Source organism: Cryptomeria japonica, chromosome 4 (genome assembly GCF_030272615.1).
Source record: "Cryptomeria japonica chromosome 4, Sugi_1.0, whole genome shotgun sequence".
NCBI lineage: Eukaryota > Viridiplantae > Streptophyta > Pinopsida > Cupressales > Cupressaceae > Cryptomeria > Cryptomeria japonica.
In genome coordinates, this window is record NC_081408.1 from 175755899 (window position 1) to 175777170 (window position 21272).

General features: G+C 34.7%; 1 pseudogene; it reads left to right on the top strand.

The window, feature by feature from the left end:
- Positions 1-12772: 12772 nt before the first annotated feature.
- On the top strand, positions 12773-13801 carry LOC131875001 (delta(12)-acyl-lipid-desaturase-like; annotated as a pseudogene).
- Positions 13802-21272: the final 7471 nt, after the last annotated feature.

Genomic DNA, 21272 nt, shown 5'->3' on the forward strand with positions numbered 1-21272 from the left:
TCTCATTCTACCAATTTCATTGAGCCTAAACCTTCAACCAATATTGTAAACTGTAGTGCCCCTCCCCGATTTATCTTTTCCTTTTGTGCTTTGATAGACTATTTTGTCATAGCATAAACTATCTTGTGATACTTGGATTAGACTATTGTGGATTTATATGTGGTTTAGAAGATTTATCATGTATATTATACATATTATATAACATTTGACATTACTATTCCATATGGATGATGACCTTATGGATTGTTATATGGGTTATCATGATGGTAGGTACTCATTTCATGACTTATATGTATCCATTCTATGTTGTTTATACTCTCTTATGATGAGTTGATGATATTTTATGATGTACTAACCCTAATTCATGATGTGGGATCGATTATGACATTTCTTGATTGTTTGTGAATGTCCTCTACTGTCTTTGTGATAGGGATGATGTCACATCACTCATTGCGAGCAAGATGTGCCATTGTGATTCTCTATCACTTGTTTGTATTATATATTATATATGTTGTATCATAGCTTTTTGGATGCAAGATTTGGAGGTACCAAACATCGACTCCACTTGCCTACATAGGTCTGGGCATGTCTTATCCCAATGGTAAGTTGATCAGAGTTGACATAGAATCTCATTCTACACTCTAGGTTTAAGATTGATTACCCTTGTCAGTCTTTGTGTGAGTTGTTGTTAAGTGTCGAGTGATCTCTTGAGTTGTTATTTGTTATCTTGAGTGGTGTATTGTGTTTATTGTTTGATTTAATTATTATTAATTAATTAATTAAGTTGTATAGTTTAATAATGTTATATTAAATTAATAGACTTATATAGTTTATATACTAAAATAAATATATATAGTTGGTAATGATAAGATAAATAATTAATTGAGAAAAAGTAATATTGGATGAATGATTTTATATCAGATCATTTAATTATTGATTTGGAATTAATATTATCATTTAGTAAGAAAAGGCTTTATTATTAATTATAATATTTAATTATATAAATAGCCTTTGATTTATTATTGTGGCTTTAATTTATTAAAGCCTTGGTTTATTTGTTTATTTATTGGGCTTTCTATAAATTACGCCCATGACTATTATTTGTTTAGTTATTTAATTATTTATATTCTTGGGTTAATTGATTTAGTATTTATTTTACCTATCCTATTTGGTAATTGGTTGAATTTCTTGGGTAAGTAAATACTATATTATTTTAATATCTCATGCTTTAGTTCTTGGGCATGGTAGGTAAGAACATATTTTAATTAATTAAAATTCAAGGCCGACATGTTCGATAGTTTTATTTTTAGATTTCTATATATTTGGCTTCCTGTGATTCTACAAGGGTTGGTTTCTCGAATGCATTTTTGCTGGAGTTGGATTTTGGATCTTTAAAGGAATTTGGATTGCCTAGCTTGTGGATTTTCTTCAACAAATTCTTCATTTCTACATATCACCAGGTTGGAGGTTCTTACTTCAACATTTTCAATTTGGAAAAGATTGTCTTCTCCATGTATTCTCGGGAATTTGGGGAAAATAATTTATTAATATAGTTTTTTATAGTTGGCTCATGGAATATTTTCTTGCATAAAATTTTATCCTATACTTTAACTTTAGAAAATGGGAAAAATAATTGGGAATATGGATGTTATCATGAATATACGGCTCTGTATTTTTGTTTGTGATGGAGTCTTGTTCTTCTCTCTGAGATATTGGTTGGATTTGCATTCTCAGTAGCATGGTATGATTTTAGCTCTGATTTGTATGTGTTTGGGAATTCTCTGTGAATTCTTAGGTCTGGCATTGCGGTAAGAAGAACTTCACATATTTTTATTTTTCCCATTGCATTTGTGTGTATATATTTGATTAGAATGTGTTGGATGTGGTTTTGATGGAGTATTGTCTCATTTTGAGTTCGCTATGGGCTGTGAGAGGCTTTTAGTGACTCCATTTTTGTGAAGTTTGGGTTATTGCTATGAAGTTTTGAATGGAGAATTCTTCCTATTTGATCTATGTTATTTTAATTTGATTACACCCTTAAGTTGGTATTTTTTCAGCATCATTGCTTTGCTTAGTTTCAAAACTTAGCTATATTTCAGTGATTTTAGATTTGAGATCGTATTCGAGTCCTTTTCCCATGATTTTTGAGTTTATTGTGTATGCACTAAAACTGTTAGTATATGTGCTATAAGATTTGGTAAATGAGCTACATAATGAAATATATGCGCCATTTTGTTTTACATGTGCACTGCAAAATTGAATAAATGCGCTACAAGAATGAGTAAATGTGCTTCCAAATCAGTCAAATGTGATGCAAGGTCAAACAAATGAGCTATTATGTGTAGTTTGGATCATTTTGTCTTCTAGGTTTGTTTTCCAAGTTTTAGAGTTTCAGTTTGATCTTTTTGGATTCTCAGCTTGTTTAGGAGGTTTGCCTACAGGCTATGTTATGTTCTTGAGCTCTCTTGGATGTCCAGAGAATAGATTTGATGTATATTTAATCATTTGTATTGTTGCAAGATGTATAATACCTTGCTATGATGGTTCTTTACTTTATGAGTTTGTATAATTTATGTAACCTGTATGGATTATGTTATTGGCTGAATGTGTAACTATGATGTTTGATCTTGGTTAGCTAGATTGTATTTTGTGGGCCTTCTTGCTTGGTTCTTTATGTTGTTAAGGCCTAGGTGCATGATTAGGGGGAGTGGGCTTCCACGAGTCTGCTGAGGTCACCAAGAATAGACTGCTAGGATTCTTGAGTAATAGAGCCAGGGTCTAGACCATTTGGATAGCTCATTAGAATTTTTTCATTGTGATTGATAAGTGATAACATAATAATTAATATTAAGTGGGTTGGGTAGTGTAACTCATCTAAGAAATATAAGAATTGAGTTTCATAGTGCCCATCTCATGGATCAGAAACCAGAGTGAGGTGGAAGATCTGGTAACTAGGTAAACCAAACTCCCTTGATTTCCTTAAAGATTGAAATGGTTCCACATGTGTATCCTATGTGGTAGCATGTGATGACACTCTTTCCCTACATGTTGGTCCTTGTTCCTTATGTCTTGTTGTTGATATGCCTCTTGAGGTTTCTTGGTTGTTTGGTATGTTTTCCTCAGTTTGTGTTAGAGTTATTTCCTCTTTGGTTGTTAGGTGTCATCTTAGATCTAGAGTGTGTGTGGGATCTTGTGTCATCTCCTAGCACGAAGGGTGGTTCCTTTGGTTCCACATGGTCGGGTGGTTTGTGCCTTTCTTCCATTGGGATTATTTTCTTGGATGTCTTGCATGGATGTGGATCTCTTATCTCTTCCGCTCATGGATGGATATTCATAGCAGATTATTGTACATGATTCATTTGACATGTATATGTAATTATATTTGACAACTATGATCATTGTTGTAATAAAAATTGTATTCATGTATCTAGTAGATGTTAGTAGGGGAAACAATGGTGTATCATGAGAATGAGTAATAATGAGAATAATGGATATTGAATCTATGCATGTGTATTTAGTGTAATTAGTTCATATTGCTATGGTTTAATAATGTGGTAATTGTTATTGAAATGACTATTTTATGTCAAAAAAAATGAATGGTTGGGATTAAGAAATTTTGGTATTGGTGCTTTAAAATGAACCTCATGGGATGGTTTGAATATTCATAGTTGGGTGTAATCATTTTAGGTTAAAGTAATTAACCACATGTGATTGTGTGAAAGGAATTAACAATAGTAAGTTAGACTGCATTTGGATTATAGAAGTAAATATGTTAGCATATTTAAGAATTGTTAAGTGTTTAGTTTGAGTAATGGCGTTGAGATACCCTAGGGAAGATAGATGTTTTTTATGTAGCTATGTTTATGTACACTTGTGTATAATGTTGATGATCATGTTTATGTTGAATTATTTTATGTGATGTTCTTTTTAAAATTAATTGTTTCTCTATTTTACATGTTATTTAGTGTATTTCTCTAGGGTATTTTGGTGGGCATTACATAAAGCTTATTGAGAAATCCAAGCCTAAATATAAACCTCACATTACCTTTGACGCAAGAACTCGTACTATTGATGCACCTGATTGATCATTATACATTACTACCAAAATTAAAGGAAATCTTTCAAAAGGAATACTCATTGATCTAATACATATGATGAATATCATTATCTAAGAATCTTTATACTCAACAATTTTATCAATACACTTGAGATAAATTTCATGTTATAATTAAGGTGCATTATGGCTTTGTTTGTACCACTATAGGTTACATCACTCTTCCTATCAAGGTTGACACTAAGTGCTTAGATGTGTAACACCCCCACTATGAGGCCCAAAGGACTTAATAAAATTAAACAATGGAAATGCAATTTTTTATAAAAAAAAGATAAACCATAAATATGCATTGAGTTACATGGTACAACAAGACAGAAATAAAATGATCATACAAAAGCTAGCATTAGTCCTCAAGGTCCCACAACGTCATTACTCAAGCATTACCAAAATAAACCAGCATACATAATCATAAAAATCACCATTAAAATAATATAACATTTACTATTACAAAAGATCATGATATGTAGTGTCCCTCCAAGGCTTACATTTTGATTCATGATTCAATAGACTTATCTAGACTTATGATGATGCTTACGACTTTATTTCTATGTAGTAGACATTTATGATATTATATAGACGTGTTATATTGATGACTTTTGGTGATCTATGTGATGGATGATATGTTTTTGATTAATGAAAATGTAGGTTTTGAAGGGACCTCGAAACCCTTTACAAGCAAGACTAAAACAGCAAAGCCACGAGAAACAAACAAGAACAGAACAAAAGGAAAAAACCAGCGGAAAACCAAAGAAAACCCACAAAAGCCCCGAAAAGCTAGCAGGCCATTTAGGAATTAGATTTTATCCAGAGCTTTAGCCAGGGTGCTTCTAATTTCTTGCAGCTCTTTGATGTTGTCTTTGAAGTTGGGAGGGTCCTTGGCCGCAGTTGCTACAAATTTCTTGATACTGGCCCTGGTTCTCTTTGCAGTTCCGCCCGCTAAGGTAGCATCACTGCCACTTCCAGTCTAGATGGTCTCCTCCTCTAGGTCAAGGTCCACAACCAGTTTAGGAGTATGGTCAAAGACCTTGGCAATGTCTTCTAGGTTTTTGGTGATAGCAGAGAGGATACTTGGGATAATTCCCATCAGATTTTTCATCGCTTCTTTTCCCTCTTCCAACAATTTTACCTTGTTCTCCATTTCCTGCTTCCAATTAATATTCTCTCTGTTTTCATCCTCCCTCTTTTTATCTAAATTTATCCCTTTCTTCTCTAGGTTTTTCAGGGTTTCGTAAGTCCGTCTGTCGAAATTCATTCTGGCCTCTAAGAGCTTCTTGAGATTATCTAGGATAATCCCCTCACGAGTACTTTCCTTGTCCTTGCTATCCCTTTCCTCAGTCAAGTTTTTCTTAGAGCCTTTGTTTGTTTCCATCTCAGAATTAACTTTGGTTTCCTCATTGTTCTTGGGAGCTGTCTCCTCCATCTGATGGCTATTGTCTTTACCAAGGTGATCACTTAGAATAGGGCTATCTTGACCAGGCTCGAAATCTCCACTTTCTTCCTCGTTTCCCAACTCCTCTTCTTTCCAGCTATCTTCACTGTCAAAGTCAGCCATCTCCATACCACTGCTTTCCTTGACAATGTTCTCAGTATCCAACCCAAGGGCGCTTTTCCTTTTCTTGCTGGAAGACACCTTCTCCTTGCTAGTATCTCCCTCTTCCATCCTCCTTTTACATGGAGAAGCAGAGATCCACTTATTTTCCCGCAGAGTGAGGGTTTTGCAATGCTCATAGATGAGCAGCAGGAGCCCGCAGTGGAGAATTGAGCTGGAAGGGTTAGTCCTGTGCTTGTTTAGGGACCTGGAGAGGGATCGAAAAAGGTAGTAGTGAAAAGACACTTTTTTGTCATGTCTGAAATGGTTTAAGAGCACAAAGTGGTAGGTGTGAGCCCTGGAGAAATGGCCTTCAACCATAATATACTCCATGATTGCATTCAGGACCCAACCCCACAACTTCTTGATGTTTGTAGCATCGTAGTAGCCCCCGGTAGCCTTGCCAACTTTGGCCTGCTCTTTCTCTTTCTGCGAGAACAGGGTAACCGCATTGTTGGAGACCTTGAGGTCTTGAAAGAAGTTAAGCCCAGAGTGGGGCATTCCAGTAATAGTTGAAATAAGCCCAGCATCCAACTTAAATTTAACTCCATAAAGTTTAAAAAAGCCATTAGACCAGTTTTCAGAAATCTTGGAAATGGCTAAGTTAACCCTACCTTTGTCATAGTCCTCAAGCTTTTCCATGAAGCTGGTGAGAGAGCCCTTCTCCAGCTTTTCCCAGACTTTGGGCATTGCTTTCCAGGTCAACATGTCGTCAGGTTCTTCGCGTCTTAGATCTCCTCCCATTTTCGAATGCAGGCGATCAACTCTGTTTCTCTGCAAATTGAGACCTTCTTTCCCGATGCAACTCAAATTTTTGCTCTGAGTAACCCACAAGGTGTGCGGTGATTTGTTGGAGATAGTGGAAGATCTGCCACAGTGCCAAGTAATGATGACCTTTCTAGCAAGGTGTAAATGATGCTTTTTACTTGTCATGATTTAATTGTCCTTCTCTCCTCATATAATAGTCCTTTCTGAGAATCTTTTTAATATTTAAATTGAGATCATCCTCGTGCCAAATCATTTGTGCATCAGAGTTAACTCCAGTATTCACTAAATAGTCAGCAGCACTATTTTTCTCTCTGAAGGCATGTTGTATAATAATTTCTTTGAAACTGGCGATAATCTCTCTAGCTTTCATGATGATGTTCTCAATAGACCAAGAAGGCTCTGATTCCCCCTTTAAACACTTAATAATATTAAGTGAATCCCCCTCAAGCCATATTTTATCATAATTGAGATTTTTGGCCATAATTAAAGTATGCAAGGCAGCGGAGGCTTCAGCAAAATGGCTAGTTTGATTCCCCAGAGGACCAGCCACCACCTTAAGGCAACTTCCAACAAAATTCCTAATAATATGTTATGGATGATATGTTATGTGATGGATGATATGTTATGAATATTCGATGGATGGTATTTCTTGATGGACTTATATGTATTTGAGATTCTTATGTGATTTATATGATTGCATGATATATGATGATGATACTAACCCTACTTCATGATGATGATTTTATAAGATGTGTTTGTATTAGGTGACTATCTTTGTGAAAGGGATGATGCCTTATCACTCATCGCGAGCATGATAAGGTGAACATGTGATTCTCTTTCACTGCCTGCTACTATAATGTTTATATATGTTCTTTTGTGTTTATTGGTGGATGTAGGAATGCAAGTACCGGACATCAACTCAACCTGGTCTCACAAGTCTGAGCGTGTCCTAATCCCAATGGTAGTTTTTGGAGATGACTTGGTTTTCCCTCACCTACTCATGGTCTAGAATGTTCACCTTGTCAGTCGTGTCGGGTGTAAGTGTTGTCTAGTCTTGATTCGGTATCTCATCCTATCTTTGTGTGGTTGGTTATGTGTGTGTGTATGATTTATCATGGATTGGATTAATTATCCTATGGTCAAATAATGATTATTTAACTAATTAATATTGATTAATAGTTATTAAAGTTATAATTAATCAATTAATTAATGGATATTTGATTTATTGTTATTGAATTTATTAATGTTTGATTTAATAATTAATTGGTTTTATTTTGGATTTAATTGATCGTAATTTATTTAACTAATTTATTGACTATTGTTTTGTTTAATTAATTTTGTCCTTTCGATTTTATTTTTTTGTTGATTTATTTATTTGAATTTATTTTAGATATAGTTGTTAAGTTGATTTTGATTAATTAATTATTATAAAAGTATAAAGCCTATTTCTATTTCTACACTCTTAAAAAGTAATAATATTATTACTTTTCTTTTACTATGCATGAGAGGTGCAAAAATAAAATAAAGTTAATTTTACCTATCCTCCTTATTGATTGGGTGAATTGCATGAGTTATGTTGCTTGGCACCTAGACTGCCAGGGCACAATGGGAGTTTTCCTCTTTGTAATTCATTGATAACATGTAATAATTGATTGGGTTTGGGTTTCACCAAATAAGATAATTCTATTTGGTTTAGCCATATGAGATGGCAAGTCAATCTCCCTTGTACTCACATAGGTTGAGATGGATCCACATGTTTGTTAAGGGATTGTTTTCACCCTTCTTTTGTGATGGTAGCTTGTATGACTATTAGGAGTAAGGATTTCTCTTCTTTGTGAGGATAGCATACATTTATATTATGGGTGCATATTTACCTTCTTTGTGAGGCTAGCATGTAGGAGCGTGACTAGTAAGGATGGCCATATTTCCTTCTATATGAGGATAACATGTGACCATTCCCATATGCCATAATTTATTGTATGTCTCTAGAAGAGTTTATTGTTGACTTTTAGCCTTGTGTTGTCATGTGATTATTATTATGTTGAGTTCATTATGTGCTATGAAGAGGCCCATGGTTGTTAGGTATCAACCTAGGTCTTGAGTGAGTGTTGGAACCCCATGTCATCTCCTAGCATGGGGGGTGGTTCCTATTTGGTTCCACATGGTTGGGTGGTTTGATGCCTTCTTCCATTGGGATGTTCTTCATTGGATGTTGTGTGCATAGACTTGGATTTCTATTACCTCTTCATGTGGATGTATATTGGAACATAAGCTATGTAATTATGATTGTTATCATGCAGTATGTAACTCAAAAGGATGTAATTGTAAAGGAACCCATGTAATCAATATCTTGGATTATGTGTAATGAGACTTGTAGAAGATTGATTTAGAAATGAGCTATATAGGATAATATTATTGTAAATGGATATTCATGATGAATGTAATCTCTAGCTAGCAGTAGTTAAATGATCGCAATGATTGTGTATATCCTATGGATGGTAGTGAATATAATAATGATCATGTATACCTTGATTTGAAGGATGTTAATCCTTAGTGTCAGCTAGTCTTGGGATATGCAAATCAATGAGTAGTTATAGGTTTTTATAGATTCAATGATTCTCTATTACGTGTTTGAGTTATGAAGCTAGTTTTTATCCATTAGGGTTAATATTGTATCATGTTGATTTGTTAAACGTGGATACAAAATATGTTCTCTTGTGATTCATAATATTTTGTAATATGATGGAATATTATGACCTTGGAATTTATTAAGATAGTGTTATGCCATACGATCTATATTGTGGAAGTGTTCAACAGGAGTGGGTTTGAGTTAGATTATTTATGTGTTAAGAAGGGTTATCACTTGTTGTTATGATTTGTGTATGAGCATGTGGTTAGTAATCTTGATGTGATGATATGTACTTTTAAGAAATGATCTAGTTCCACTTATAGAGATGGATATATGGTTTCATTGCAAGTTAGATGACTCTTGTAAGATTGTGAATGAGAACCATTGATGATCTTAGAGATTGAAGTAGAATGGAAATTGTAATAGTGTGTTGTTGACATTTCATATGGTATGTGTTAAGAGATGCTATTATGTATGGATTAGATGGAAATGATATAGGTATCTTAGGTGGCATCATGCACCTATAATAGTTAATAATTTATGTTATACTTCATGTACTTGTATATGTTAGTAATCATATTGTTAAAAATTGTGAATCTTAGATTATGATCTAGTACTATCTTATGAAGGGATATGTGTTTGGATTCATAATGAATAGAATGGATGTGTAATTATGGGAGATTAAGAACATTTAAATTGGTGCTCTAAAATGAACTTAGTCTATAGGATGTTACTCTTAAAAGTAGTGACGTTGAGATACCCTAGGGGAAAAGATGATATGATGTCTTATTCCACTTGCGTAGTTGTGTTATTATGTTCTATGCTTTGTTAATTAGAAAAAGATGCAATTTTTAATGATGCATTTAGTAGATGATGTATTTGATATGCATTAGATGGATGTTATAAATGTATGTGTTGTTTAGTATATGATCTTTAAAAAAAAAATTATCTCTACTTGTAGTTATATTAGGTGTATTTCTCTAGGGTATTTTGGTTGCCATTACATGAAACACATTACATTGCCATGAGAATTTGCATATGATCTTAAATTATATTATATTATATCCATAAGGATAAATCCTACAAGTACAATAATAAAGTGAATGCATGAATCTGGATCATTAATAAAGTATTCGATCTTTGCTCGAGCCATAATGAGCATGGTGAAGGATGAACAAGACCCAATGGGTGCAAGAGAACTCCACCCATCCATGTGCTACCATTAGGTCCACCCCCATGCTAGGAGGTATCAGCCGGACCCACAAGATGAAAGAAAGAAAGCAAGGATACATACGAGACTCACAAGATTGGACTACCATAAGAGACTCAAGAAAACCAACCAATTCTAGAGGCCCAAAGAAACTCCAAAGGAAAATAACAATAAGAGACCACTAGGTATGCAATAGGGAAGAGTGTCATCACTACGTTATCATGGGTTACCCTGGTGATTCTTCACTAGGTCTTGACCCCCATCCTAGGTTATCTTGGTGACCTCTACCAACCCCCGACCTACATACAAACACTAGTGGACCACACCAACCTTTCAAAGGGACAAGATTGGTGGATGTCATTCTAGGACTTCTCTACTTACCCCAAACCTAAACAAGAATCTGAGATTAAGAGAGGCAACAATCAATTATTTTAGTGTGATCTAGCTACCCACCCAAGGTCTTTAGTTTAAATTACCACTTGATTACAAAACCCTCATTGAGTTACCTTGGCGACCTCTTTGGGTCCCAACCCCCAAAGAGAGCGACTCCCCCTTGACTTTCACCTAGGAATCCAAAATACATCACAAGACCTATGACACCCAAAGCCATAAGATGAAAAGGTCCCTACCATAGAAAGGATCCACTCACTTGCTAAAACAAGATTACAGTCAAGAAGTAACAATAGTAGGCTAGGAATGACCATCTATCATTAAAAGATGTTCAAAGACACTAAACAAATTACATCAAAAGAATAATATCCATACAAAACAATGGACTCAACATCCCCCTAGCCTCTAGAACCAAAATACCTTAAAACAATAATCCCGTGTCTCCAAATTATAAAATTCAATCTTCATATCACATGCCAAACATCAGAGAACTAAATCACATTTTTATACTATAAATAAAACTTAACCTTTCACACACATACACACACACATATAAAACTGTATAACAACTACTGAAATAAATAAATACCATAGGATAATAATAAATAACTATATATATATATATATATATATATACAAAACTGAAAAGGAGCCAATGAAGATATCAAGTATATTTCCCAAACTCGAACAGGGGTTGGTAGTGAAATACATAGGCTAGAAACATGACATTACACACTGAGTCAATAGTTGGTAAAATCCAAGGCATACCAATGGTATTAATCAGTCATTACATACCAATCATACCAATTAGCTAAAAAAGAATGCACACAAGTAAAAGAGTTCTGTTAAAAAGCAAGAATAATATGTCGATTATAAATTAAGGAAAGCATGTCGATAATCTCCATACATAGATCAACATCATATACATGCAAATCAAAATATTAACCAATGCAATTCATAGAACGATTAGGGGAAATAGAGAAATGAACCGGTTAAGAGGCATACAACTATGATATTAAAAGAAATGAATACATGCCTATATTAAATCATGACAGTAAATGATAAAATACTAAATAAAAAAAAAACAATATTGTACGTTGGATGGATACCAATAATCAATCAATTAGAAAAAAGGAAATAAAAGAACAATCGGTTGAGCCAACACAAATGCTAAACGACTAAAAGCGACTAAGGTAATGAGTCGGGTTTCACAACATTTCAATCGGTTAGACAAGAGGAAATGAATTTTGATTATATCAGTTGATAAATAAGGAGTGTATACCGATTAAAATTGATAGCAGAAAGAAAACATATCGATTTTAATAATCAATAGATAAACGAGTGCATACTATTAGTCAAATGATTGAAACAAGGCACCATGCATAGAACCAAGAAAGGGGGTCAATGCCAGATAAGGTTGTCCAAAACCCAACCTAAGAAGAATCATAAATATTGATTTATACAATTGGTTAAAAAGAATGTACGTTGATTAGATCAAGGGCTACAGGGCAGCGTAGTTCCTGCCTAGTACTGCAAAAGTGGTTGTGGAATTGTTTTGTTTTAAGAATGGTAGTGTTGGAGGTCTGTCCATGCATATAATTGTCTGAGACAAAAATATATTAGATGGCAATAGTGGATGATCAATAAAAAATAGTAGTGACAAAGATAATTTGTAGCAAAACACAAAACAAACATCAAGAAGGCACTTTGTCATACAAGAGAAGTCAATATAATAAGATGAGATAGTAGACGAGAGCAGTGTGAGTAGCATCATTTTCAGACTTTAGAGACAGAGATAATTTGCTGAAAGATGGTGGTAGATAAAAAGATGTTGCTTTGACAAGTTAAGGACAACATTTCAGATTAAAGACATAAAAGACAATGGCATAAAAGGGAATTAGTCTAAAGAAGAAGAGGAAACATTGATGGTAGATAGATTGTTAAGTTGGCAGAGATAGACCGTGTTGAACATATTATGTTGATGCACAATAAACAACAATTACTGAGACTACGAAATTCGAAAAAACACCTGCATAAATCTGCATGGTAGAATACTCACCAAATAGGGCTAAAATGGAGAGGGTTCCTTTGACAAAGCCTCCATTTACTATTGGAGATCTAAAAAGAGTGATTCCTCCTCACTGGTTCAATAGGTCCATGATGAAATCATTCTCATACCTAGCATTTGATCTTGTTACCTCTTGTTTTCGACTATATTTGACAAATTTCTTTAAAATGGGTGTATTTCTTGAATGGACAATGTGGCTTGGGTATTCAATGGCACAAGGTTGTATTCTTACTGGTGTATGGGTTATAGCACATGAATGTGGGCACAATGCTTTCAGTGACTACTCTTGGGTTGATGATATAGTTGGATTTGCATTGCATTCATGGCTTTTCATGCCATACTTTTCTTGGAAGTATAATCACAGAAGACACCACAGCAATAGTGGCAGTCTAGAATGGGTTGAGATCATTGTTCCCTTTCCAACAAAGAAATTAAACTGGACATCCATTCTTGTCAATAATCCTCTGGGAAGTATTTTCACCATAGCATTGGTTCTCACTCTTGGGTAGGCTCTTTTTCTAGCCGTCAATGTTTCAAGAAGAAAATAACCCCATTTTGCCTCTCACTATGATCCATTTGGTCCAATTTATAACAACAAAGAGAGACTACAAATATTTGCTAGTAACATTGGTTTACCTAGTGTGACTTATACCCTGTATCTGTTGGCTTCAACATTTGGGTATTTGGGTAATCAAGATTTATGGAATCCCAATTCTGATAGTTAATGCACTCCTTGTTCATATTGCATATCTGCAACATACACACCCAGTCATTCCACATTATGAGAGCTCGGAATGGGAATGGTTGAGAGGTGCACAACAATAGTTGACAGGGATTTTGGAATTCTAAATGATGTCCTACACCATGTAACAGATACACACGTAGCAAAAAAATCAGATGATTTTGGCCAACTGTCTCTTTTAACCTCTACACCTTGCCAATCCCCAGATGCGAACTCTAGAAGCCCTGTTTTCGAGTTCTCTGGCATTGGACTGTGCACTGCTCCCATCTCTGGCATCCCTGAAATGCACTAAAAACAAAGCTTGCCAAAGCTCTCGTTTGGCAGCTCCACATCACGTGAATGAAGCGTTAAATTCCATCTGTGTGCAACAAAAGTTAACCGAGACCTTTTTTGCCCCCTCCCTCTTTATCCGAGTGTTCTCTTGCATCAAGCTCTGAAATACCTTCATGCCTGCCAACGAAAACCTTCCAATGCTCCTACTTTGCAGGCGACCGTTAAACACCGAGCACATATCTCTGTCAAATATGAAAATAGACTTAACATAGCCTTAATATTGTACAAATTAAGCCACACTATTGGCCATTCAAACAGGAGCTAATAACTACTTAATGGAAACCCTTGCTAATAGTTCCATGTGGGGTAGGAACTAATAATGGGTCAGCAGAGGTATGTTAACAACTAGAATCTACAAGGAGCAAACAAATAGCAAAGGAAAACCTATAGGAATACTAATTTATATAATCGGATTCTAAGGAAAGCCATAAGCAAGCCCAAAACCTATGAGAATTACAATGAAAAAGAGGGTTATACAGGGCAAAGCCATTCTAATGTTGTTCAGAAGCCAACACAAATAAAAGCATGCATATCGACTATATATATTCAGTGAACCAAAATCAGACAAAATTTTAAAGAGACAACACACAGCATGGTCGAACAATACATTAATGAACAAACATATATATTTCAATTTGATTGAGGCAAGGAATTGGGGGAAAAAGAACAAATACAGAGAGAAATAAAGAATACTTAAATTTTAATCCCATTGAAACATTAACCATTTAAATATACAAAAAGTAAACAAATACAAAGAATAGTTCCAACCTAGATTTCTATGCTGAATGGAGGAAATCTCTAGCGTTGCAGCCAATCCATGATTATTTTCCAATCACTAGATTCAAGAGCTCCTTTAATTTTCAGATTCAACACCCAAAACCCAAAAAACATCCACCATTCAATTTCAAACCCCCACCAAGATCTTCCAATAAATTTCCAAAAGGATTTCTTCCCTCTTGCTTTTTCGAAAAAGCAGTGATGCCTTTTCCGAAAAAGCAACACCCCATAAAATCCTCCATTCAAAATCTCCACTATCCCCAAAATATCCATCTTTCATAACTCCCCTCTCCACTACTATAATTTTAATTTAATTTTAATTGATTTCTTTATTAATTCCCTGCGCACACAAAAAAAATATAAATATAAATATTTAATTTCCAAATTAAATTTATCCACACACACACACACACATATATATATGAATAAAATGATTAAACCTTTTAGTTCATATAATTAATTCAATTTAATACTATAACATAATTCAATATATTAATTTCTTCTCAACATCGCTGTTAAATAAACATTAAACTAGACTCTTAAATAACGAACTATATACTAACAAAAACACGAAAAACTTAGAAGATGAACAACTAACATAACTAGAGAACCACGTAACTAACAACAAAACACAAGGATACCTAACTAGAGTCTCGTTCCCATAAGAATGATGGTCATGTCAAGGGTCTGACTGATAACTCCAAATTTCAACATATCCATTGGGCCATAGAGCGCACTCAGACCTATAGATTCAGGTGGAGTTGATGCTCGGTACCTGCAACTGCATAAACAAATTGTTGAAATATGCATATAACATATAACATCACATGTGAAAAGGGAATGGAAGCAACATAGCTTACTTGTAAAGAGTAGTGTGACACTTTTCCCTTTCACCCAAGCACATCAAAGATAGAAAGCAATGTACATTAGATCAAGTAAACATTAGTAAGCACAATGAATAAATAATAAAAACTCATATATAATCCATCTCAAGTAATCATCTAACTAACTGAGCATAAATAATATCATATAATCACATCATAGCCATCATCTTGTAAATCATCATTCAATGATCCACGAAGCATAAAACATAAATAACCACATATAAATCCATGAAACATAAAATGCATCATATCTAGAGTCATAACCAAACCAACACCATATAGGGCCTAAGACAATAAGAAACACAAAACCATAGAATGTAGAAAGCCAAAAGTGAGAGAGCACTACAAGATGTTACCTTTTCTATTATCCCTACCTTCGACCAATTTTGTGTGAATTTGGGGTATACTCGACATGATTCTATGAAAACTATTCCTTCTGCCATCCATAAATGTTTGAAGTTCCCTCATGATGGACGTATTATCATCGTCAATCATATTCTTTATATAAGACCTCATAAAAATATGGAAACTTTGCCCTAGTTTTCTTTTGGCCTCAGAAACTTGAAACTTTCAAACCCTAATAAGATCTCCTTTTCTTATCTTATAAAAAATTTAAAGATGAAAGGATATCGGCCTTGAGTAAACCTAAGGGTCCTTCACCTATGGATTTTCCTCCTCCTCATCTTGGATTTGGACTTCTTCCTACACCTATTCCTCCCATATATGTTGTGGTCCCACCTCCTACATCCTATAGAGGAAGAGTACAACATCTTGCAACTCTCAACCTAGTGAGTTTTCTTCCATTCCCTCCCCTGCAAGGGAAGTAAAGAAGCCTATGTTTATTGATTCCCAACCTCCACAAGTTTCAAGTTGAACCAAGAGAAATCATAGTGCAAGAGAATGTCTATGAAGATGTTGTGCCAAGGCTCATGAGCTTGATTCCAAAACTATCCCCCCCCCCCCAAAAAAAAAAAAATGTCAAATGTTCGCTTGATCCCATTTGTCCAACCTTTCCCTAGCCCAAGGGAGAAAATTCATTGTAATTAGCCACACCAAAAGTTAAAATTGTCTACGTAAAATGATGATTCATTTTATGTGCACACTAAAGATCCTATTATGATTAATTTGGATAATGATGATGTTTATGTTAATCATGTTACTGATTCTAACAATGTTGATACTAATGATTTTGATACTATGTATGATATTATTACGATTAATCATGACCTATCTTTAAGACTTTATAAAAGCATTAAGCCTATCTCCTAGAAAGAAACAAAATGACTCACCATTAGAGAATGGTACTTGTTTGGAACATTTCATAGATCCATCTACTGTGCTTAATATGGCTCCTATTGCATCTTATCCACCATCACTAAAAGGTGTTGAGAAATATTGAGAGGCAAATGTTTTGCTAGAGTAGCCTCACTTATGCAGTGGATTCTCTTTTGTGCGTTTGCTTGTATGTAATGTGTTTCCCCCATGATGTGATACTTGATATGTCTTTGTGTTATGCTAGTCTCTCTTTGATGACCCTTGTTTCTCTATTGTCACAAGGAAATAAAGAGACCAAATCTATTGTGGTATTCATTTATTTGTATCTCAATTATTCTATATGTCATATTCATGTTATGTCGTACATGTGCTATTGTTATAAATGTGAATTTGTGTTGTCTACTTGGGGATGATGCAAATTATTGAGATCTCTCTTCTTGGTCTCTTCCATGTTTACCCAAAAAAATTGTTGTTCATCTTATGTGCCCTTCTTTCATTGTGTTCATAGTTCCACTACCTCTGCGAGATGGGGTCAATTCAATACAATCATACTTGATATACATGACTTATCAAATGCACATACTAACCCTAGTTAGTGGATTCCTTATGTGCTATTTTTTTTCATTTTCTCTATTGCATTTGATTTGTCCTTCCTTAGGGGCTTATTTATGTGGAAACATGCTTGTCTTTTGGATGCATGCACGTGACCTTAAAGAAATTGCTCTTGGTAAGGCACACACAATTTCTTTAATGTGGGGATATACACTTTGCTCTTTCTTACACATTACACACACATGACAAAGTTTGGTTTGTACAATTTGATCACACACCACAACATTTCAATCCATTATTCAGATCACTTTGCAAACTAAGCCTTTTGCTTTGGACCAATTTTTTAATTAAAATTTCTCTTTCTCAAAATGACTCATAGTGAGCATAAGCTTACTAGGCCAACATAGTCATGCTCTCTCTTCTCTCTGTGTGTTTCTCCTTCTATCTTGATGTTGGATTGATACAATCTTAAGTCCTTGGAGGCTTGGTGTGTCTTACCTCTTTAATATCTTTATTTTTCAATGCTATTTTTATATTTATTGATAGTATGAGAATAGTCTCATACTCCCACTAAAGTGGGAGATAAATGTAGCGTCATAAATTATATCCTTATACAATTTCATTCTCACTTGGGCCTAACTTTAGAATTATGGCTTTTAATGCTTTGACCATGTTTGAGTTTGTTCAAAATAACTTTAAATCTTAATTTTCATCTAGCATCTAGTATGTGGTTCTTAATTCAACCTTGATAGGCTAGAATAGGGCATCCCAAACACCATTTTCCACCTAAAGGGGGACCATTTTTGGACCTGACAATGATCATAAAATTTAGGTGGGAATTCTCTTTCCATGTCGGCCTGTCTTGAAATTTCATACACATATGATGAGGAGATGTATAAAACAAAACCTTAGCCCCTCATTTGAGATATCATCTCTCCATAAGTTTCTTGTTCAATTTTTCAAGAGCAATATTTAATTCAATTGAGCAAGAAAACAAGCATTATAAAAGTAATAAAGGAGAGGTAAAGTATTCATACTTCAATAATTTAAGATAGAATCCATGATCAAGACATTACAAAGGTATCCTACACTCCTACTTGAAAACATAAAACTTTGCATGAGGACTTAAAATTAAGCTTCATCAAGGTATCACATTCTAATTTCAGCATTTCAATTTAGATCTACCTAAAGTCCTCAAAAGGGACACTTTGCATTTCCATTCCATTTTAATTTTAATTTTAGGGTTAATTTCAAACTTGGAATTTGACCTAGGAAAACCCTATCCCCAACATAATTTCTCTTCTTCTATGTGTAGGTTACAAGTTCAAAAGCTACGATTATGAAATCAGACAAAGTAGACAGAGATGATCAGATCTAGATTTTATAGGAGTGAAAAGGAAAGGACAAGGTTGCCCCACACAACTATGTTCAAAAAAAATTTCGTGAAACTTAAGGAGATCATTCTGGACTGCATTTTGGTCTCCAAAAGAAATAGGTTATCATCATCCAATAGTCCAGGGATAGGGTCACCTGGGCATCCCTTTCCTACACTTCCAAGCTCAGATTCTAGACATAGGTTCCTCTAGCTCCCTAATTACAAACATGTGTTTATGGTTGCATATCAAATCTACAAGTACATGTTCATGTTGATTTATGTAAATTTCACACCTTTATCCCTACATCTTGCATTTAATTTACAACTTTCCATAGTTCATCATCAACTCAAACAAAGGAGATATGAATCTCTCTTGTACTTAGTCCTTTTCAATCAAATTTTTGATTGAGCTAAGTAGATTTACCCCGTCCTCTGATGTAGTGTTTGAGAAATGGGCCTAGTTCCTTGTTTTCATGCATGAGCTTGTGAATACCAATTTTCCTCCATTGCACCTAGATTGGTTATTGTCGCATACAGTACTATGATTTTACTATATATACTCTTATTCTTGCAAAAAGAAATAGATAGCATTTTTTACCTTCATTGGTCATATAAATTATATTCTGTTGGATTTGGTTGTTCATTGTTGCTACTAGGATATGTTTTTGTCATTGATGTCAACATATTCATGTGAGTTATTTTGGTGAGTTTGGGAAGATTTTATGATCCGGTTTGCAGTTATTTGTTTACCAGTTCCTGTCGGTATTCCCTCTGTTATATTTTGGTATGATCAAATCTTGTGTTGAGACTTTGGGATATTGTTTAGGATGATCTTCTGTATCTTCATTTCAGATGGTTCATGATTTTGTGCTCTGTAATTTATCTTTCCTCATGATAGTTGTTGAATGGTTGTTTTCTTGAGCTTTCTAATGTTGATTGATGAAGATTTGAGAGGTATTTGGTGCAACTATTCCGGATGATTCTAACATGCTTGCTAGTGTTTCTTAATCATGTACTATTTATTTTGGTGATCCACATTGATCATTGTGTGATTTTTGGTGATTTCTATGAACCGGTGATTATTTTCATGTTATGTGGTATTTCTGGTGGTGTAGTGTGTTGCAGTTGATCTTGGCGTGATTTCTGGTGGTGTTGCATGTTTAGGAATTTGAATTAGGTCCATGCTATGTAATTTAAATCATAATATTGGTCTGTTGATCAATATTTGTATTGTGTAATGTAATTTTTGTAATTGTGAGATGAGGGTTGATGGTTTAACCAACCTTGTTAGCAAGGTTGATGATTTGTACAAATAGGTGATACACTTATGTGATTTAGTTAGCGGTATTTGTTGGCATTTTTTATGATTATGTTGTGATTGTCATTGATGGACACACACTTGTATTGAGATCCCCTTTATATGTATGAGCTTGTGCTCAACCGGTATTTGTTGCAATTGGTATGTTGTATACTAGTCTCTAAGACTAGTGATTTTGCAGAATGTGTTTCCCGGTCTGAAGCGGCATGTCAACCCCAAGCGGTTCACAGATCACAAGTGGTACGAGGGAGAAAAGCGGCACAACACATTCTTACTAGTCTTCATTTGTGACGAACTAGCAACCGGTATTTTGTATGAACCGGTAATACTCCGTGATGAGTTACCAACCGGTATTTTGTGATGAGTTACCAATCCATCGATTGTTTGACGGTGCCGACACATTGACAGCGATTCTTGTGTCGTGTTACTAAGTATGTCTAGATTCATTGAACCTAGAAAATTGTAATGTAATCCTATTGGACCGACATGAAATCAGATTCCTTTAAAAGGACATCATGTCTAGGGTTTTAAGTTGTTGTTGAAAGGGTTAATGTTGAGCTAGGGTTTGAGGTGGAAGTTGAGTTGTTAAGAGAATGATCTTATTTGAGAAGATCAAGTTGTAACTGTGAGAGAGAGAGAAGACTAAAGTAATGCTGGAATGCATTAGCTATGAGCAATACTGGATCTAACCAAGTAGTTTGTGCTATTAGATAGATCAAACACTTGTTGATTACTCACATCTTTGACAAGTCTGTAGCCCTTAACCGGGTAGGCCTCAAAGCCTTTGTAAAATCCTCTAACAAGGTGGTTCACTCATGTGAATCTAAAATCCTCTAACAAGGTAGTATTTAACCAGACTTATCTCCTAATAGAGATTGAGATTCCTAACAGGATCTGTTCTGGTGAAGAACATTGTAAGACCTTAACCAGTCTGACCTTAACCGGTCTGGTTTCTATTCTGCAGATAGTGACTTGTGAGTTCCATCTTACCATGGTTGTTGGGTTTCCACATCAAATATCCTATGTTATGGTTGTATTTCTTTTGTGGGTGAATGCTTTATTTGCATTTTGGTTTGCATGTGTGGTAACCGATTTGACTGTCAGACTGCTTTACCGGTTTATCTTTAGACTATGTAAGTGTTTTTTGTGTAGTAATTTTTGGCATACTAATTCACCCCCCCTCTTAGTATTCACCAATTGGTATTAGAGCCTACCTTTCTATAAGTTTAACCACTTGGAAAGAGATATG